The sequence below is a fragment of the Coregonus lavaretus genome (assembly GCF_964263955.1).
Source record: "Coregonus lavaretus genome assembly, chromosome: 11".
Lineage (NCBI taxonomy): Eukaryota > Metazoa > Chordata > Actinopteri > Salmoniformes > Salmonidae > Coregonus > Coregonus lavaretus.
In genome coordinates, this window is record NC_139998.1 from 37,913,252 (window position 1) to 37,933,418 (window position 20,167).

The following is a 20,167-nucleotide window of genomic DNA, read 5'->3' on the forward strand; positions in this document are numbered from 1 at the left end:
CCCCTGTGCTCTAAGATACTCCAAAAGAGCGATTAACCATAACCCTGTCTGAATCCCCTCTAACTCCAGCCACCCAAACGCACAAAATACAAAAGATAACTTGTGGGCAAATATTTAGAGGTAATTACTAATTAGACAGTAAATTAGTTCTTATCATGGTCCCAACATGTTTTGTTGGGGGGCCCATATCTCAATTTCGCATGCACTTTTTCAGCGGCATTGTCCTCACAAATTCTTGCATGGACACACATTCTCAGGAAACACAATACATAGCAACGTTTCAATCACTCACACCAACCTAGTTCTTTAGCAACATGTGTGCATTACCTTAAAACATATCCTGAATGCAAGCATAAAAATGTAACTGGAATCTAAACAACTAAAATAAATTATTCTTATAATATACTGTTAGCATTTACAAAATAATTTATCAATCCATGCATTTTTTTTAGTTTCAAAAGAGAGATGTTGCTCTACGGTAGTACATAGTAATGTTTCAGACATTAATTTAATAAAATTACAGGGTCAGTTCCTAACTGAAAGCAATAAAACTGAGCAATATTGGACAAGTGTGATAAAATATTTTGCAGACTTTAGGTTGACGTATGACAAAGCTTCAAGCACTTGACCTAAATGCCCCTCAAATAAGGGGAGTCATAAGCAAAGAAATTCCACATTGGAGCTAGTCCAGGTAACAATCAATCAGACTATGTCAAATCACCTGGCTGAACAGAAACAGAACTTGGAAACCAGGTCCAGCCCATCAGAACCATTGTTGCATAAATGCACAGTTCAATATGGATCACTTTCAAATAAGAAAATTAATTTGAAAGTCAGTCATTTCTTGCACAGAACACTGAATTAAGTTGAACGGTGGTCCAGTCTGCAGCTAACAGACACTGCCACTCCAGAGCACTGCAACACAGGGAATACTGGTTTCCATTTCAAAGCAGCAGCCTGAAACAGCAAACAATAAGCGCTCAATTAATTGGTACACAACACCGTATACACCAGCCATACTCAAGGCAGACCGCAGGCTGGATCTGGACCCAGAACGGGGTCAATACAGACCGTGGGTCCAGACGCTAAAAAAAAATTGAGGGGGGGAATTCGGTCGGGATTCGACTCATGGTATCAGATGAAAAAACGTAAGACATGAATGAAAATTATCTATTTTGGATGCATGAATCGGGTGGGGGTCGGACTGACGTTTAAACTAAATCTGTTATTCCAGCTGAAATGTGGAACAGAGGAGACCTCATAACTGAACAGCCTTGCATAACTGACATCTCTGCAGACAGAGCGCACTTTTAAATCAAATGTTTAGTTAGCATGGATTAATTATGTCACAGGGAGTTTAGGTGGGACTGTTTGATGATGTCACATATAGTTAATCCCTGTGTAAATTCTCCCGCTCTGGAAACATTGCTCAAGGGCCCACTATATTATACGATTCATCCAACTGCATAGATACTAAGAACTATGAACCCTCCAACCCCAATCAGTTCAATAACTTCTAGTTTGGGCACTTTCTCAATAGTATAATAGCACTGTCCACTTAACAATTCATTTAATTTTACCATTGTTACGGCTAAGATAAATTATTTAGATTAAAAACGAATTAAGATTGAAGAGTTGCCTCTAAACGGGATGCATTTGAGAAAGATTTTGTTTGCACTTTTAATCATCTTGCATGTACATTACCTGTATCAGGTGAGTTTAGTGTTGTGCAGCTGAAATCCTCCTGTGTGCAATGACTCCACATATTGCAGAGCACTTTGCATGGAGGTCAAGCAGTAGCCCTCCTCTCCAATCAGATACCTTAGACAGAAGAACAGTTAGAACTCTGCACCATTGTTGTACAACAGTGGTCACCAACCTTTTCCGAGTCAAGATCACTTTCGCAGTCAAAAAGCATGCCGTGATCTACTGCTCAGATTTCTTTTTTTTACATAACTTTACAAATGTAAGCCTATGCAACATTAACCTTATAATACAGTAGGCCTAATACATACTATGCTTGGCCTGCCGATATTGTTCTTAGACCAAATTATATTTAAAAACTCTAGCTTTGATAACAAAATAGATGTGGTTGTATTACTTGCGAGGCACAGCTGAGCATAAATTGAAATGATTTGCTTTTTTATTTTACTGGACTGGTGGTACCTGCATCTGATGGTCAGTGTCAGCAGAGGTAGAAAGCAGCAGAGGGTCCGCCTCTCACCGTCCCTGCTCTCTACTTTCCTCTGGTGAGACTGGGGAGTATTCATTCCGCCAAACAGTTGCAAATCGTTTAGTTTTGCAACTAAAACAAGATTTTCTATTGGACAAATGCAGGTAGGTCCATCCCCGTTTACTTCCGTTAAAGAAACGTTTAGCAACAGAATCTGTGGAATAAAAACACCCCTGACCAGAGAGGGAACACTGTCTTCCACCTGATGGTGAAACTCGAGACGCATTATTTCTATCTCATGCACAAATTAATGATGTTCCCATAACCAGAGAACTCCCAGTGCACTACTTTTGTCCTAAAAAAGCATCCTCAGCACCCCTACTTCCCACGGCTATGCTCATTGCTGTATTCTTTGATAGTTTCTGTACATGGTTTTAAATGTCATGAAATGTCATGTAGGCTAGTATAACATTTTGCTGCTGGTCGTGGTACACTGGCAATGTAGGAATGGTGATTTCAACTTTCCGATTGGCCAGCGCAGTAGGCATACTTGATTTAGTCACAGCTGTCCTGGTCCACCATGTAGGCAGAGTTTATCCCTTCAAAATGTGAACCCTGCCTACCTGGCGCGCAGGGCTTTGAATCAAGTGCACTTGCCACCAACAGAGAAAGACTAATACAAATTTTAAAAAGCAGCTCAAGGCTACAGAAATGTTTGGTGATCAACTAGGAATACCTTGAAGATCGGTTGGTGACCACCGTTGTACAATTTACAGATAGATCAATAAAAAGAAAAATCTGCCTAACCACATCTTGGTAATCATCACAGCAGATTAAGTGATGAATACCAATACCTGATATTTTATTCATTCATTTTATTTAGTCCTAAACCAATCAACACTCACATAATTTCCTTCTGAGGATTATCATAAAGATTGTGTTCAGCATCAACTTCCATTCTCATATGCGATCATTCCGTGACTAAACAACAGGAAATGGTCCAGTGAAGCAAGAGTTGTTGTTTTTTAGGCCCATTTCGATATAAAAAGGGGGAGGGAAGAGCAGATATGTGGAGGGTGAAAAGGCAGGACAGTAAGCAGGGTGGAGGTTTTCCTTAAGGGAGCGGTGCAAGGCAGGAACCTCGTCAACTCTGGGTGACCTTACGCTAATGAGACCAAGACACGAGCGCAACTCAAGCCAGGGCTGTGTGTGTCAGAGAGAAAGAAAGATTGAAAGATGTCTATCCCTATGCTTCTATGGTGGGGGTAGGGAGGGGGTTGAATGCTTTTCTATCAATAATAAGAATGTAAATAACATCACCCCTTCCTATTTACTTTTTTGACTAGTCATTTTGCAAATCACAGCAAGGCCTCTGTAGGGCCTTGGACCCAGTGAGCCCCGCCTTGCCTATACCCTTCTGCTTTCAAACCACTGAGCTGCATAAACATCAAGTAAGCTTTTATTTGTATTTTTGTAGGGAAGGAAAACCAAAATATCCCCATATTCCTTCATCACTGCCAATCTAACCAGCCTGTTAAAGGCTGTTTTTACTGAGATAAATAGACCTCTCGGGTGTGGTCTGAGCTGACACGCAAGGAAACCCTGATAGAGACTGAGCCAGAGGAGGAGACAAGTCTCCAGAGTCAGGATTTGAGATTGAAAAGGGTTAAGTAGCGTGTCCCAGGTGGAATGGAGTTGGGGGACATGTTTTCTGTGAGGTGAGCTGGGATTTAAGTCTGTGTGAGTTGGAGACCTACCCTTCATGAATGAACTCCTCCAGGGCAGCACACTCTGAAACCAGCTGAGGCAGCTCACAGTGCAGAGCCACATAGGAGAGGATGGGCAACAAGTCATCTGCCCCACTGACAAAGAAACAGAGAAGAGTAACAGAAGTTAGTAACAGAAAGCCAAGAAAATAGTTAAAAACCAAATTATTTTTGAAATAGTTGTGCTAGAATATCAAGTGTTAAACATTTTCTAGTAATCTGTTGTGGTACATTTTTTCACTGATGACAGGATGATGATAACATTCCCACTGTTCCAGTGACCGTTGTTTATCATCCATCACAGATTGCTTGCAGATTGAGAAGGTGGATGGCTGTCCCTTCAATGAGCCAGTCAGAAATAACCAAATCTCTGGTACGCAGGTTAAAGAGGTGTGGACCGTGCCATATAACCCCAGAGAGCCAGGACTCACACTTTACACCCATAATCACAACACAAAAATCACACCCTTATTACAGACACACACATTACTAGAAACTTCAAATGAGTCTATAAATTCCAGTGTTAGCACGAATATCAAATTCAGGGTCAAACTTGGAGCAACATAATGCAACAAGTCATAGACTACGTTGACATAATTGAAAAGTAATTAGTGTTGTTGATCTGAAAGATCTGATTGAAATAACAAGTGAACTGGACAATTCGAGGGGGAAAAGGAGATATTGAAAAAGACAAAGTGAAGTAGAGAGTGTGAGGGAGGAATCAATGCACCATCTAAACCGATGTGAAATACATTTTCCATAACCAAAAATATTGTTGTTTCAGCTGGTGTACAAAACTGAAAGTAAAAGACTCAAAAACAAAACTTAACGGGAAGCATAGAAATAGTGCACATAGAACAGATACCGCTTCTTAGACTTGCTTTCAAGTATAATGACAGATCTATAACTCACATTTCTATGTGGATTTGGTCGGTTCACCCAAAAAGTTACATACTGCCACTTTAAAATACAAAAACTGTCATGGGAAGCACAAATAAAACACTAATTACCCAGAAAAACTGTTGTATTCCTCCACAAATAAGTCCTCAAACAACACTTAAAATTGCCTGAATGGCACCAGAACATCAAGATTAAATGTATTTAGAATTTTGTTAGAGCAATATGGTGCATTAAAACTAAAAGCAGATTTCCCTAGCTCGGTGACAGGGAAAAATGATAGTGGGTTGATGTGCAAACATGCGTACTGTATTCATTCATACTTTCTTGTGAACACTTTATAAAAGTAATTAGTGAGAATAATGGTCACATTGAATCCATTAACATTTATTTTGCAGTCTCAAACTGACTCCTTGGGAGATTTTTTTTTTTTTTTTACCTTTACATAACTAGGCAAGTCAGTTAAGAACAAATTCTTATTTACAATGACGGCCTACACCGGCCAAACCCGGACGACGCTGGGCCAATTGTGCGCCGCCCTATGGGAAACCCAATCACGGCCGGTTGTGATACAGCCTGGAATCGAACCAGGGAGTCTGTAGTGACACCTCAAGCACTGAGATGCAGTGCCTTAGACCGCTGCGCAACTCAGGAATAAAATAAGCCTTTCTTTAAATACTATGGGTAAACTCTTAAAGTGAAACACACTGATGAAGCAGCAACAATAGAAACGGCAGTACGCCATTGCCATGTCCAAAAACAAAACATCACACAAGTTAAAATATATTGACTAGACCCAAATGCAAAACGTATCTACAGTAAGACTGAAAAGGGACGTTTCTGAACTCATATTCCATTGCATAACAGTCACCAGCGGCCACTAGATTATGGCGCTCCTAAAAATATGCTGCATCCAGCAGAGCTAAGAAGTGGTATCCAGCGAACCACATCCCCAAAGTCTGACTGCTCTGCACACTCCAATACAATGAGACAAATATAGAGCATGAGCTTAGGGCTGTGGCAGTAATTGGTAAGCCAAATGACCGCTGTCTCCCTTATAACTGTTTGAATAGAAACAAAAAATATACAATAACATATATATAAAATAATAATAAATATATAAACACACACACACACACACACACACACACAGTACCAGTCAAAAGTTTGGACACACCTACTCATTCAAGGGATTTACTTTATTTTTAATATTTTCTACATTGTAGAATAATAGTGAAGACATCAAAACTATGAAATAACACATATGGAATCATGTAGTAAACAAAAAAAGTTAAATCAAAATATATTTTATATTTGAGATTCTTCAAATAATAATAATAATAAGCCATTTAGCAGACGCTTTTATCCAAAGCGACTTACAGTCATGCGTGCATACATTTTTGTGTATGGGTGGTCCCGGGGATCGAACCCACTACCCTGGCGTTACAAGCGTCGTGCTCTACCAGCTGAGCTACAGAGGACCACAAATAGCCACCCTTTGCCTTGATGACATCTTTACAGTTAAGTTCAGGGATTTAGGTGGGAATTCAGGTATTAAAATTTGTCAAATTTCACTTTTGTTTTCTTAGAAGTGTACAAAACATTAGGAACACCTTCCTAATATTGAGTTGCACCGCCTTTTGCCTTCAAAACAGCCTCAATTCGTCGGGGCATGGACTACAAGGTGTTCGAAAGCGCTCCACAGGGATGCTGGCCTATGTGGACTCCAATGCCTCCCACATTTGTGTCAAGTTGGCTGGATGTCCTTTGGGTGGTGGATCATTCTTGGGAAACTGTTGAACGTGAAAAACCCAGCAGGTTTGCAGTTCTTGACACAAACCGGAGCGCCTGGCACCTACTACCATACCCCGTTCAAAGGGAACTTAAATATTTTGTCTTGCCCATTCACCCTCAATAGCACACATACAAAAATCCATATCTCAATTGTCACAAGGCTTAAAAATCCTTCTTTAACCTGTCTACTCCCCTTCATCTACACTGATTGAAGTGGATTTAACAAGTGACTTCAATAAGGGATCATAGCTTTCACCTGGTCAGTCTCATGGAAAGAGCAGGTGTTCTTAATGTTTTGTATGCTCAGTATATATGAATAGATTAACATAAAGGGGTGGAACAGGGCTGCAACCACTAAACACTTGCTCCGTCTAGGCCTACCGGCACTCACCTGCGCTATCTAGACTGCCTCATGAATTACTGTGTCACGTTCTTTTGCATAATTCAACAAGTGTGTCAATAGCAGGACACCCTCGGATCTATACATACTTTACATTGTTTGAGAGATCAGATATAACATCACTATAATCAGTGTTTATTTTCAGAAGCTGCTTTCATTTTAGTGCATCTAAATTGTAAACATTAACTGTATTAAATAACTTTTCAATTCCACAAAGAATGAACACCCATCAAAATAAAGTTATTCGTTTTTTTGTGATGTAAGTGTCGAGACGATGCGTTACTTCCCAGACTAAGCTTTAGCGTTCTTGAGATGCAATGGAAACAATGTATTACCAGGGTTTGACAGGTCATTACAAACATTTCCGCAGTCGTAATGTTAATGTGAAAAAATGCTTGGCGATGGTCTTGTAGCCCATTCCAGCCTTGTGTAGGTCTACAATCTTGTCCCTGACATCCTTGGAGAGCTCTTTGGTCTTGGCCATGGTGGAGAGTTTGGAATCTGATTGATTGCTTCTGTGGACAGGTGTCTTTTATACAGGTAACAAGCTGAGATTAGGAGCACTCCCTTTAAGATTGTGCTCCTAATCTCAGCTCGTTACCTGTATAAAAAGACACCTGGGAGCCAGAAATCTTTCTCATTGAGAGCAGGTTAAATACTTATAAATATAAATAAATAAATAAGCCATTTAGCAGACGCTTTTATCCAAAGTGACTTACAGTCATGCGTGCATACATTTTTATGTATGGGGGGTCCCGGGGATCGAACCCACTACCTTGGCGTTACAAGCGCCGTGCTCTACCAGCTGAGCTACAGAGGACCATCATACTTATTTTCCTCATTAAAATGCAAATCAATTTATAACAGTTTTGACATGCGTTTTTCTGGATTTTTGTTGTTGTTATTCTCTCTCACTGTTGAAATAAATCTACCATTCAAATTATAGACTGATCATTTCTTTTTTTTTGGGGGGGGGGGGGGGGGGGGGGATGGATCAGCTTAATATTGCAGATAGATTGTATCTTCTATCAATGTAATTGTCTGCATCACTTCCAATCCCCCATGTTTTATTTTTTTTATATACCGGTATATATATATATATATATATATATATATATATATATATATATATATATATATATATATATATATATATATATATATATATATATATATATATATACACATATACACTCCCCTTTATTACTTTTCAACCCCGCCATCTTTTCCCTACTTGGAGTAAACTAGTGAACAACAACGCCCAGGCCTCCACTTCCAGTCCATACCCACTATCTACACCTTATGGACACAGTCAATTTTACAATAATTCTATTATATATATATATATAAAAAAAATGTTTTGCTCCTGAACTTTTTCTACTCTCAACCTCTCCGATCATTTTCATGATGTCCATCCGGTTTGCCTCTACATGCCACATCCCTCCAACTGTGCTCCTCCCCAAAAGCTCCCAACATACAACCTATATACTTATTATGGACACAGTATGCTTACATTATTAGTTGTCTTGTTATTAGTCCCATCCTTCAACTCTATTCAATACCTCCCATCTATCTCTTAACACCATCCATATAGGATTTCTATTTGCCATATATATATATATATATATATTTTTTTTTTTCCTCAATCGTGATGTTTTACAAAAGTTCTGAACCTTTCTATTCTCATTGCTTCTACAGATTGTGAATTAAAAATAAACATTTTTGCTAAAAGTATTATTATATTATTGATCGATTGACTATGACTTTTCAGATCACCCAGTAATGCTATCTGCAAGGTTAGCTCCAGGTAAATATTGCAATCCTTTAGCCATTCCTGGACCTGTGTCCAAAAACAAGCTACAAATGGACAGAACCAAAACAAATGATCTACTGATTCTGTCTCTTCACAGCAAAATCTGCAGAGCTGGGAAGATTGTATCCCCCATATAAAGACTGATCATTTCTTTGTCAGTGGGCAAACGTACAAAATCAGCAGGGGATCAAATAATTTTTTCCCTCACTGTATGCCATAATTGACTTGAATTGGGACGCACGTCCTATTTATTATATTTCTATGTGTGCTGCTGCATTCTGGGGTGCATTGCCTAGGCAACCGAAGACTCCTTTGCTACAACACCTTGCTTATTTCAGCAAGGAGCAACAAAGTTTCATCACGTTGTTAAGAGTCCATGTTACCGCAGAAACAGACTCAACCGCACGAATGCCCGGCCGTCCAGTCTTCAGGCAGCGGTTTGTTCCCAAAATAAAATCACGTTTTTTAAACTGTTATTTTACTTCCATGACGGTCTTCACCCATAACCGTCGGTTACACGTTTATGCAGTAATTGTGCCAGCTCTACATGAGCTATGCCCTCAACACTCCAAACAAACAATATGAGACAGAGAGAACGATTTGTTTTGTTGGTCATGTGGGCATAGAATTAGAGCCCACATCCTCAAACAGTTTTAGTTTTAGAGGCGCCTGATGTAAGCTCATGCAATGGGCCTATGACTGGCTGGAGTCAAAGACTGGAGACACCCAAGTCATAGACTGTTCTCTCTGCTACCGCACGGCAAGCGGTACCGATACACCATGTCTGGAATCAACAGGACCCTGAACAGCTTTTACCCCCAAGCCATAAGACTGCTAAATAGTTAGTTAAATAGTTAATCAATAGCTACCTGGGCTAACTCTTGACTCATCACATATGCTGCTGCTTATTATCTATCTTGTTGCCTAGTCCCTTTATACATACCTATATGTACATTGTCTTCGGAAAGTATTTCCGACCCCTTGACTTTTTCCACATTTTGTTACAGCCTTATTCTAAAAGGGATAAAACCTTTTTTTTATCAGAAATCTACACACAAGACCCCATAATGACAAAGCGAAAACAGGTTAATATTTTTGCTAAAAAAATCTATTACATAAGTATTCAGTCCCTTTGCTATGAAACTCGAAATTTAGCTCATGTGCATCCTGTTTCCATTGATCGTCCTTGAGATGTTTCTGCAACTTGATTGGAGTCCACCTGTGGTAAATTCAATTGATTGGACATGATTTGGAAAGGCACACACACACCTGTCTATATAAGGTCCCACAGTTGACCATGCATGTCAGAGCAAAAACCAAGCCATGAGGTCGAAGGAATTGTCCGTAGAGCTCCGAGACAGGATTGTGTCGAGGCACAGATCTGGGGAAGGGTACCAAACTGAGCAATCGGGGGAGAAGGGCCTTGGTCAGGGAGGTGACCAAGAACCCGATTGTCACTGACAGAGCTCCAGAGTTCCTCTGTGGAGATGGGAGAACCTTCCAGAAGGACAACCATCTCTGCAGCACTCCACCAATCAGGCCTTTATGGTAGGGTGGCCAGACGGAAGCCACTCCTCAGTAAAAGGCACATGACAGCCCGCTTAGAGTTTGCCAAAGGGCACGTAAAGACTCTCAGACCATGAGAAACAAGATTCTCTGGTCTGATGAAACCAAGATTGAACACTTTGGACTGAATGCCAAGCGTCACGTCTGGAGGAAACCTGGCACCATGTTTTTCAGCAGCAGGAACTGGGAGACTAGCCAGGATCAAGAGAAAGATGAACGAAGCAAAGTACAGAGATCCTTGATGAAATCCTGCTCCAGAGCGCTCAGGACCTCAGACTGGAGCAAAGGTTCACCTTCAAACAGGACAACGACCCTAAGCACACAGCCAATCTCTGAATGTCCTTGAGTGGCCCAGCCAGAGCCCGGACTTGAACCCGATCTAACATCTCTGGAGAGACCTGAAATTAGCTGTGCAGCAACGCTTCCCATCCAACCTGACAGAGCTTGAGAGGATCTGCAGAGATGAATTGGCGAAACTCCCCAAATACAGGTGTGCCAAGCTTGTAGTGTCATACCGAAGAAGACTTGAGGCTGTAATCGCTGCCAAAGGTGCTTCAACAAAGTACTGACTAAACGGTCTGAATACTTATGTAAATGTGATTGGTTTTATTTTTTATAAATTAGCTAATATTATCAGGTATTGTGTGTAGATTGATGAGGTGGGGAACATTTTTTTAAATCAATTTTAGAATAAGGCTGTAACCTAACAAAATGTGGAAAAAGTCAAAGGGTCTGAAATACTTTCCGAAGGCACTGTACATACAGTGGGGAAAAAAAGTATTTAGTCAGCCACCAATTGTGCAATATTCTAATGTTTGATCAGAAAGATGTGAGTCAGAATTTTACTGCACTACTTCACTCTCTAAGTAGAAAAACCTGAACAGATACCATAAATTACTGACAGTTTCACTTCTCTTACAGTATGTGTTGATGTGTGTGTTCACATCGGAAGTGTTAGCTAGCATATCACATTTTGCATGTTTAATATGATTAGACATACAGTGGGGAAAAAAGTATTTAGTCAGCCACCAATTGTGCAAGTTCTCCCACTTAAAAAGATGAGAGGCCTGTAATTTATCATAGGTAACCGTCAACTATGACAGACAAATTGAGGAAAAAAAATCTAGAAAATCACGTTGTAGGATTTTTAATGAATTTATTTGCAAATTATGGTGGAAAATAAGTATTTGGTCAATAACACAAGTTTCTCAATACTTTGTTATATACCCTTTGTTGGCAATGACACAGGTCAAACGTTTTCTGTAAGTCTTCACAAGGTTCACACACTGTTGCTGGTATTTTGGCCCATTCCTCCATGCAGATCTCCTCTAGAGCAGTGATGTTTTGGGGCTGTCGCTGGGCAACACGGACTTTCAACTCCCTCCAAAGATTTTCTATGGGGTTGAAATCTGGAGACTGGCTAGGCCACTCCAGGACCTTGAAATGCTTCTTACGAAGCCACTCCGTTGCCCGGGCTGTGTGTTTGGGATCATTGTCATGCTGAAAGACCCAGCCACGTTTCATCTTCAATGCCCTTGCTGATGGAAGGAGGTTTTCACTCAAAATCTCATGATACATGGCCCCATTTATTCTTTCCTTTACACGGATCAGTCGTCCTGGTCCCTTTGCAGAAAAACAGCCCCAAAGCATGATGTTTCCACCCCCATGCTTCACAGTAGGTATGGTGTTCTTTGGATGCAACTCAGCATTCTTTGTCCTCCAAACACGACGAGTTGAGTTTTTACCAAAAAGTTATATTTTGGTTTCATCTGACCATATGACATTCTCCCAATCCTCTTCTGGATCATCCAAATGCACTCTAGCAAACTTCAGACGGGCCTGGACATGTACTGGCTTCAGCAGGGGGACACGTCTGGCACTGCAGGATTTGAGTCCCTGGCGGCATAGTGTGTTACTGATGGTAGGCTTTGTTACTTTGGTCCCAGCTCTCTGCAGGTCATTCACTAGGTCCCCCCGTGTGGTTCTGGGATTTTTGCTCACCATTCTTGTGATCATTTTGACCCCACGGGGTGAGATCTTGTGTGGAGCCCCAGATCGAGGGAGATTATCAGTGGTCTTGTACGTCTTCCATTTCCTAATAATTGCTCCCACAGTTGATTTCTTCAAACCAAGCTGCTTACCTATTGCAGATTCAGTCTTCCCAGCCTGGTGCAGGTCTACAATTTTGTTTCTGGTGTCCTTTGACAGCTCTTTGGTCTTGGCCATAGTGGAGTTTGGAGGAGTGACTGTTTGAGGTTGTGGACAGGTGTCTTTTATACTGTTAACAAGTTCAAACAGGTGCCATTAATACAGGTAACAAGTGGAGGACAGAGGAGCCTCTTAAAGAAGAAGTTACAGGTCTGTGAGAGCCAGAAATGTTGCTTGTTTGTAGGTGACCAAATACTTATTTTCCACCATAATTTGCAAATAAATTCATTAAAAATCCTACAATGTGATTTTCTGGAGAAAAAAATTCTCAATTTGTCTGTCATAGTTGACGTGTACCTATGATGAAAATGACAGGCCTCTCATCTTTTTAAGTGGGAGAACTTGCACAATTGGTGGCTGACTAAATACTTTTTTTCCCCCACTGTATCTACCTCAATTACCTCATACCCCAGCACATCATCTCGGTACGGGTACCCCGTGTATATAGCAAAGTTATCATTACTCATGTTGTATTTATTCCTTTTGTTATTTTTTTATATTTTCTCTTATTTTCTCTTCATTGTTGGGAAGGGCCCGTAAGTAAGCATTTCACTGTTAAGCCCTACTCGGACGGGATAAGTTTCACTGGGGGAGCTCAGGTAATGTAATTATGTGCACGAGCACAAATCACCACGTCCTTCATTTTTGTCCCGTCTGAATCTGCTATGGCAGTCATTTTTACTTGGCAGGAAGTATCATCCCAGCCCTAAAAACCTACAGTTTTTTGGCAAACTCCAAGGTCCTCTGATAATACTTATCTTGTGCGAATAGTCATCCCTGTGTTTTGAGGGATGTTACAGAGTTTAACAGGTGCTGCATCCCAGATTGGGTAAGAACATGGGAACAAAGTGATGCTTTAAACAAAGTGCTATGCATGTAGCCTACAGATGAATGAGCTGTTTTGTCATATCAACTTTCCTAGTGCCATACTCTTTTAAAAGATAGTGGACAATATTGTGCCAATTAATTGATAAAATTGCCAAATACGTCAGGTAATTAAATGTCTGCATAGCTTACAGTTCATGGTTCTTATTGATATGCATTATTATTTTGACTTTCTCCAAACTGAAGGCCATTAGGTAAATATTAGGCTATCCTTAGACATTTTAAATATCTTCACGCCTAGAAGAGCCTCCAGGCTTCTGTCATAACAGTCAATTGTGAATGAGAGGGGAAAAAATGTACGGGCAGTTTGGTAAAACTAATCCCGTCCGAATCGTCCACTGGAAAAACTGACATGCTGGGGTAATAATTACATAACCGACGTTCTATAGTAATACTAGTCCCGTGCGAATAGGGCTTTAGTCTAATTAGATTTTGATGCAGACAGACATTTACTGAGTGTAATTTACGTAACGTGTGGACTGGCTCTTAAATGTCTGATCTACCGCATCAGTTTCCAGCCTACACTAGCAAGCCTCATTAAATCCTCCTCAAGTGGTAGACTCTTTAATCAAGCAAACAACCCAGTAAACTTTCTCACTACATTATCCCCCCACCCCAACCTCAAATGACTTAGCGTCTAAACTCTGCATACCCTTTACATGGTCTCTGACCTATAGCTCTTTCTGCTGCCCAGTAGAGCCGCTTTCCCATCCACAGCTCCTAGGCTAGCTGGGCCCTGCCTGAGTATGTTCCAGACAAGGCGACCCACTTTGAGGGTCCACCAGGATGGGGCACTCTGCAGGGGGCAGTGATCCTTGGCCAGACCCCTGCTGTGTCTGGCCTTAGTGATCTCTGATCAAGTCTGACAAGGCGACCACTGACGGAGGCAGGAGGTCCTAAATTATATTTGGATACTCCCCATAAAATGTCTGTACTGTACAGTAAGTCTTTATAAAGCACAAACACAGAATAGTGAGGAAAAAAATTGAAATAAACAGTGCCTTCAGAAAGTATTCATAACCCTTGACTTACTCCACATTGTTGTTACAGCCCGAATTCAAAATTGATTAAATAGACTTCTCCCCCCCCAATACACACAATACCCCATAATGACAAAGTAAAAACATGTTTTTAGACATGTTAGCAAATTTGTTGAAAATGAAATACAGAAATATCTCATTTACATAAGTATTCACACCCGAGTCAATACTTTGTAGAAGCACCTTTGGCAGAGATTACAGCTGTGAGTATTTCTGGGTAAGTCTAAGAGCTTTCCACATGTGGATTGTGTAACATTTGCCCATTATTCTTTTCAAAATTCTTCAAGCTCAGTCAACTTGGTTGTTGATCATTGCTAGACAACCAGTCAGGTCTTGCCATAGAGTTAAGTAGACTTAAGTCAAAACTGTAACTAGGCCACTCAAGAACATTCAATGTCATCTTGGTAAGCAACTCCAGTGTAGATTTGGCATTGTGTTTTAGGTTATTGTCCTACTGAAAGGTGAATTCATCTCCCAGTGTCTGGTGGAAAGCAGACTGTACCAGGTTTTCCTCTAGTATTTTGCCTGTGCTTGGCTCCATTCAGTATTTATTTTTTATCCTGAAAAACTCCCCAGTCCTTAACAATTACAAACATACCCATAACACCATGCAGCCTCCACTATGCTTGAAAATATGGAGAGTGGTACTCAGTAATGTGTTGTATTGGATTTGCCCCAAACATAACACATTGTATTCAGGACAAAAATGTAATTGCCTTGCCAAAATGTTGCAGTATTACTTTAATGCCTTGTTGCAAACAGGATGCATGTTTTGTAACATTAGTATTATGTACAGTCTTCCTTTTCACTCAATTAGGTTAGTATTGTGGAGTAACTGCAATGTGGTTGATCCATCCTCAGTTTTCTCCCATCACAGCCATTAAATTCTAACTGTTTTAAAGTGACCATTGGCCTCATGGTGAAATCCCTGAGCGGTTTCCTTCCTCTCTGGCAACTGAGTTAGGAAGGATGCCTGTATCTTTGTAGTGACTAGGTGCATTGATACACCATCCAAAGTGTAATTAATAACTTCACCATGCTCAAAGGGACATTCTTCTGCCGGTTAGGAGCGTTGGGCCAGTAACCGAAAGGTTGCTGGATCGAATCCCCGAGCTGACAAGGTAAAAATAGGTTGTTCTGCCCCTGAACAAGGCAGTTAACCCACTGTTCCCCGGGTGCCGAAGACGTGGATGTCGATTAAGGCAGCCCTACGCACCTCTCTGATTCAGAGGGGTTGGGTTAAATGCGGAAGACACATTTCAGTTGAATGCATTCAGTTGTAAATTACAACTGACTAGGTATCCCCCTTTCCCCAATAGGTGCCCTTCTTTGCGAGGCATTGGAAAACCTCCCTGGTCTTTGTGGTTGACTGTGTATGTGTGGGGTACAGAGATGAGTCATAAAAAAATATATTGTTAAATAAATACTTATTGGACACAGTGTGAGTCCATGCAACCTATTAAGTGACTTGTTAAGAACATTTTTACTCCTGAATTTAATTTGGCTTGCCATAACAAAGTTTTATTGTATTTTATTTTTTTCCTTCCCCCCCCCCCCCCCCCGGGGGGAATGGATCAGCTTAATATTGCAGATAGATTGTATCTTCTATCAATGTAATTGTCTGCATCACTTCAGATCCCCCATGGTTTTTATATTTTTTATATATATACTCCCCTTTATTACTTTTCAACCCCACCATCCTTTCCCTACTTGGAGTAAATTAGTGAACAACAATGCCCAGGCCTCTACTTCCAGTCTATACTTACTATCTACACCTTATGGACAGAGTTAATTTTACAATAATTATATATATATATATATATATATATATATATATATATATATATATATATATATATATATATATATATATATATATATATATATATATATATATATATATTTTGCTCCTGAACTTCTTCTACTCTCAACCTCTCCGATCATTTTCATGGTGTCCATCCGGTTTGCTTCTATATGGCATATCTTTCTAACTAACAAAGGGTTTGAATACTTATTGACTGAAGATATTTCAGCTTTTCATTTAATTAATTTGTAACAATTTTGAAAAACATTTCTACTTTGACATTATGGGGTATGACAAAGAATCTCAATTTAATCAATTTTAAGTCAAGGGGTGTGAATACTTTCTGAAGGTCCTGTAAATAAAGCGGTTTGCACTGTGTGTATGTGTGTGTGTGAGAGAGAGAGATCTGAGGGGGAAAAGAGCATGGTCCAGCACGTGTGAGCATGTTTATATCCATAAAAGCAATGTTGTAGTGTTACACTCACATGGCTGCAGTTTTGGATTCTGCCTCATGAAGGCAGCAGTAGTCTTGAGCACAAGCACAGATCAGACGCAACGTCCGAACTGCAATAGAACAGCAAACAAAACAAAGGTGACAAGCATCAATAACATTACACAAACAACTCAAGTCACCATCCAGCCTGTCTGAAATGAAGAACATTGTGTACTGGATGTTATTGGAGCAGAAAAACATGGGTTCCCCCCCAATTAAATGCTTCCCCTGTATGAGCAATGTAAAGAACACATCCCACACTATCACTGTCCAGTGAGGGTCTTGAGGGTCACACCCACCAATGCACTCAAGCTTTCTCTGGGGACAGCAATCTCCGCACAGCAAGCGAAGCTCCTGCACTGCCGATTCATAGGGGTAGGAACCATGCAGCATGACAGGGTCCTGGGGGTACAGTTTCGATGCGACACCAACGTCACCAGGTGAGATGTCCCGATATAGTATCATACTGGACTCAAAGGACAGCTCCCTCTCTCTGTGGACCTTCCTTCATAGTCCAGGACACAAAGATACAAGGGGTAACCATGACTAATCAACAAGTATTGTGACATGACTGACACCAGCTTTCATACTGAACTACCTTCCTAAATGGACATTAGATTGAATACATAAAGGAATGGTTGAATCACAGGTATGTTAATCATCTCACTGCACTGATAAGCATAATCAACCATGCAGAAGGCTAATAGGAGAAGAGGGAACAGTTTCTACTTGTAGCTTATTGACGCCATCTACTGACCACTGCCTGACATCCAACCCATTTTGCATACAGGAAGCCTTTACTAGGGATGTGCACGGTTATTCGAATATCAAATATCCAAAAGGACGTTAGTATCCGAAAACTTGTGTTTTATTTTTATAGGCCTATTTTAAACACTGAAAATGCATTTTCTAAATGTAAATAAAATATATATGTGACATTCTTACATATAGGATATACCATGACATTTTAAATTATTAATTTAATAAAACAAACTTTTCAATGTAGGTTTTATGACATGCACCCCATAAAAAGACCGGTTGCCAACCGGTAACATTCACGTGTGTAGCTTGTCGTTTATGTTGGCCAATTACATTTGGCAAAGAGGCTCAATGTGTAGCAAGTGGAGTGAGTTCACTAATGCAATGTATGATGGAATAAAATCATGTTATTAAAAGTTAGCGAAATGAGAAGGAGTCGGCTACAACGGATCAACCAACAGGTAAACGGTCGTTTATCTGAATGGGGTTGGGGAGAAAGCGGCACGTGGCCTCAATTAGCCTAGCTAGCTATAGCTGGCTAGCTTCTCCAGGCTACTCCAGTCAAGACAGGCATTGTTATATGGGATGATAAATAACATTGTGGCTGCTACAAGTTAGCTATTCTTGGCTGTAGCCAAGTTGCCTTGGCGTCTCTCGCTCTCCCTCCGTCAGCTCGGAGGAATAGAGTGCCAGCAGTCCTCAGGTTAAAACCGTAAGTAAAAAAAAAAAATACACATGTACTTCGAATATCTGGATATCCTACAAAAATTCATGATACTATTCGAATAGTGAAATTATTTCAGACCCCCCCCCATCCCTAGTTTCTGCCACAAAATATGTGCAAGTAATCATAGCTTCAAACAGACAGTAGAAGATGTTAATCAGCATTACCTGAAGAGAGCCAACAGAGGGCTCCAGAGGGGAGTAAAGAAGGCTTCTTCTATGCTGGCCACACACAGGTCCTTAGAACTGGCTGTGTTCAGACACTCAAAGGAGAGCAGACATAGCGACAAAAGTTGATCTGCAACACAAAGTAATTTTTAAAAATTTCATTCAACAATTAGAGAACACTGCAAAACCTTACATTTCCTGTCAAAGTGAGGTCTACTACATTGTACATTTTAACACACTCTCATACTAACCAATGGCAATATGGATGTCCTTCACAATAGCCTTGAGGTGTTCTTTGAGATCACGCATCTCCAAGTCTTGAACGAGAGACTCCTCCTGATCCAACAGTGACGGTTCAAAGGTCACGTCAGGGTCCCCATGGGAGGGAGCCCAGTCCAGCTGCGTCAGGAACTGCTCCAGATCCTCAAACGAATTCTCCCTGTCCAGTGTATGGGGCCCATCACTATCCAACTCCTCGTTAGCAATATGGTCATGGGAGAAGGAGATATTGAGAGAGGCATCGGACGACATACTGTGGTCCACTTCAGATTTTGACACGTTCTGATGAGAGTCTGAGATCAACAGGCTCTGAGCGCTGTGGGAGGGTTTCATGGGCAGGGCAGGACTTGCAGGTAGACTCTTACTCACGATTGGGTAGAGCCTGTTGTAAACTCTGTACTGGAGCCTTTTCAGTAGCTTCATCACAGGGTGGTCTGGACAGCTAGGATACACAGAGCACACAATACAAATTACTCCTCTATTCAAATAGAAATTAAGCAACATTATGTTTGGCAAAATATAGGACTAGGACTGCCTTCTGCGGCATCGTGTTTAGTACCTGAGAAGACATGAAACAAGGCCGGACACCAATGTGGCATCATCAGGATTTTTCTTAAGGTTGGCTTTCCAAAGCTTGGGCCAGTCCTATAAGTCAAACATACACATGATGAGGACAACTCGACAGCAAACACTAAAGTTAACTTATCAACACAATGACTTGTCAAGTTGTCACTGAACTGCGAACTCACATGATCTTGTTCATATTCCAAAACATTTGTGTACAGAACACGTTGCTCCTGTTCTTCTGCAGTAATTGTTCCAGATGCGGCAAACCTCCTACATACAGCACAGACATTACTCATCAGATATATGGATTTAACTGGAGCTCAGCTCCAAGCACCATTTAAATTACTTTCATACTACATATCAAAACACTTAAATTAAGGGCGGATTGAGTGGTTAATGAGGGGAGATGGTTCTGAAGTATTCTAAACTTAACTGCAAATACACAAGTGTCAGGTTTCTGTTCTTGTTCCAATTCCTACAAAGTAGCAGCACTTATACAACAAACACTACTGATGCGGTTAGCCTGTAAAGCCATAAAACTGAGACTTGTACTGTGATGTGTACCGAGTTCTACTGTCAGAGGGGACGAATGCTCACCTGTTGGCCTCCTCCTGTAGCCTCAGTCTCCTCTCCTCCATCTTCCTTTGGACCTTCACACGTATTAAGGAACCCTTCCCAAATGTCCACTGGATCGAAACATAAAATAGCAGCTCATCCCAAAGCTACATGCCTACCACCATGGACAACCAATAGCATTAATTATCTCAGAAGGTGGCTACTTCCAAACTACACTAATAAATCAGTCACGATAATAGATTATTTAACTATTTAG

The 20,167-nt window shown here is 40.7% G+C and overlaps 1 pseudogene across 1 annotated transcript in view; it reads right to left on the minus strand.

Annotated features, from left to right (window-relative positions):
• LOC311137074 (VPS9 domain-containing protein 1-like) overlaps positions 1-20,167 on the minus strand; it is a 48,865-nt pseudogene continuing 28,698 nt past the window's right edge. The window contains exons 18-27 of the transcript XR_014615456.1: positions 19,933-19,985; positions 19,518-19,605; positions 19,328-19,413; positions 18,741-19,210; positions 18,490-18,619; positions 17,139-17,344; positions 16,832-16,910; positions 3,931-4,035; positions 1,705-1,821; positions 1-957 (exon numbers count right to left, since the gene is read on the minus strand). The product of XR_014615456.1 is annotated as a VPS9 domain-containing protein 1-like (transcript). The remainder of the gene's footprint in view (positions 958-1,704; positions 1,822-3,930; positions 4,036-16,831; positions 16,911-17,138; positions 17,345-18,489; positions 18,620-18,740; positions 19,211-19,327; positions 19,414-19,517; positions 19,606-19,932; positions 19,986-20,167) is intronic.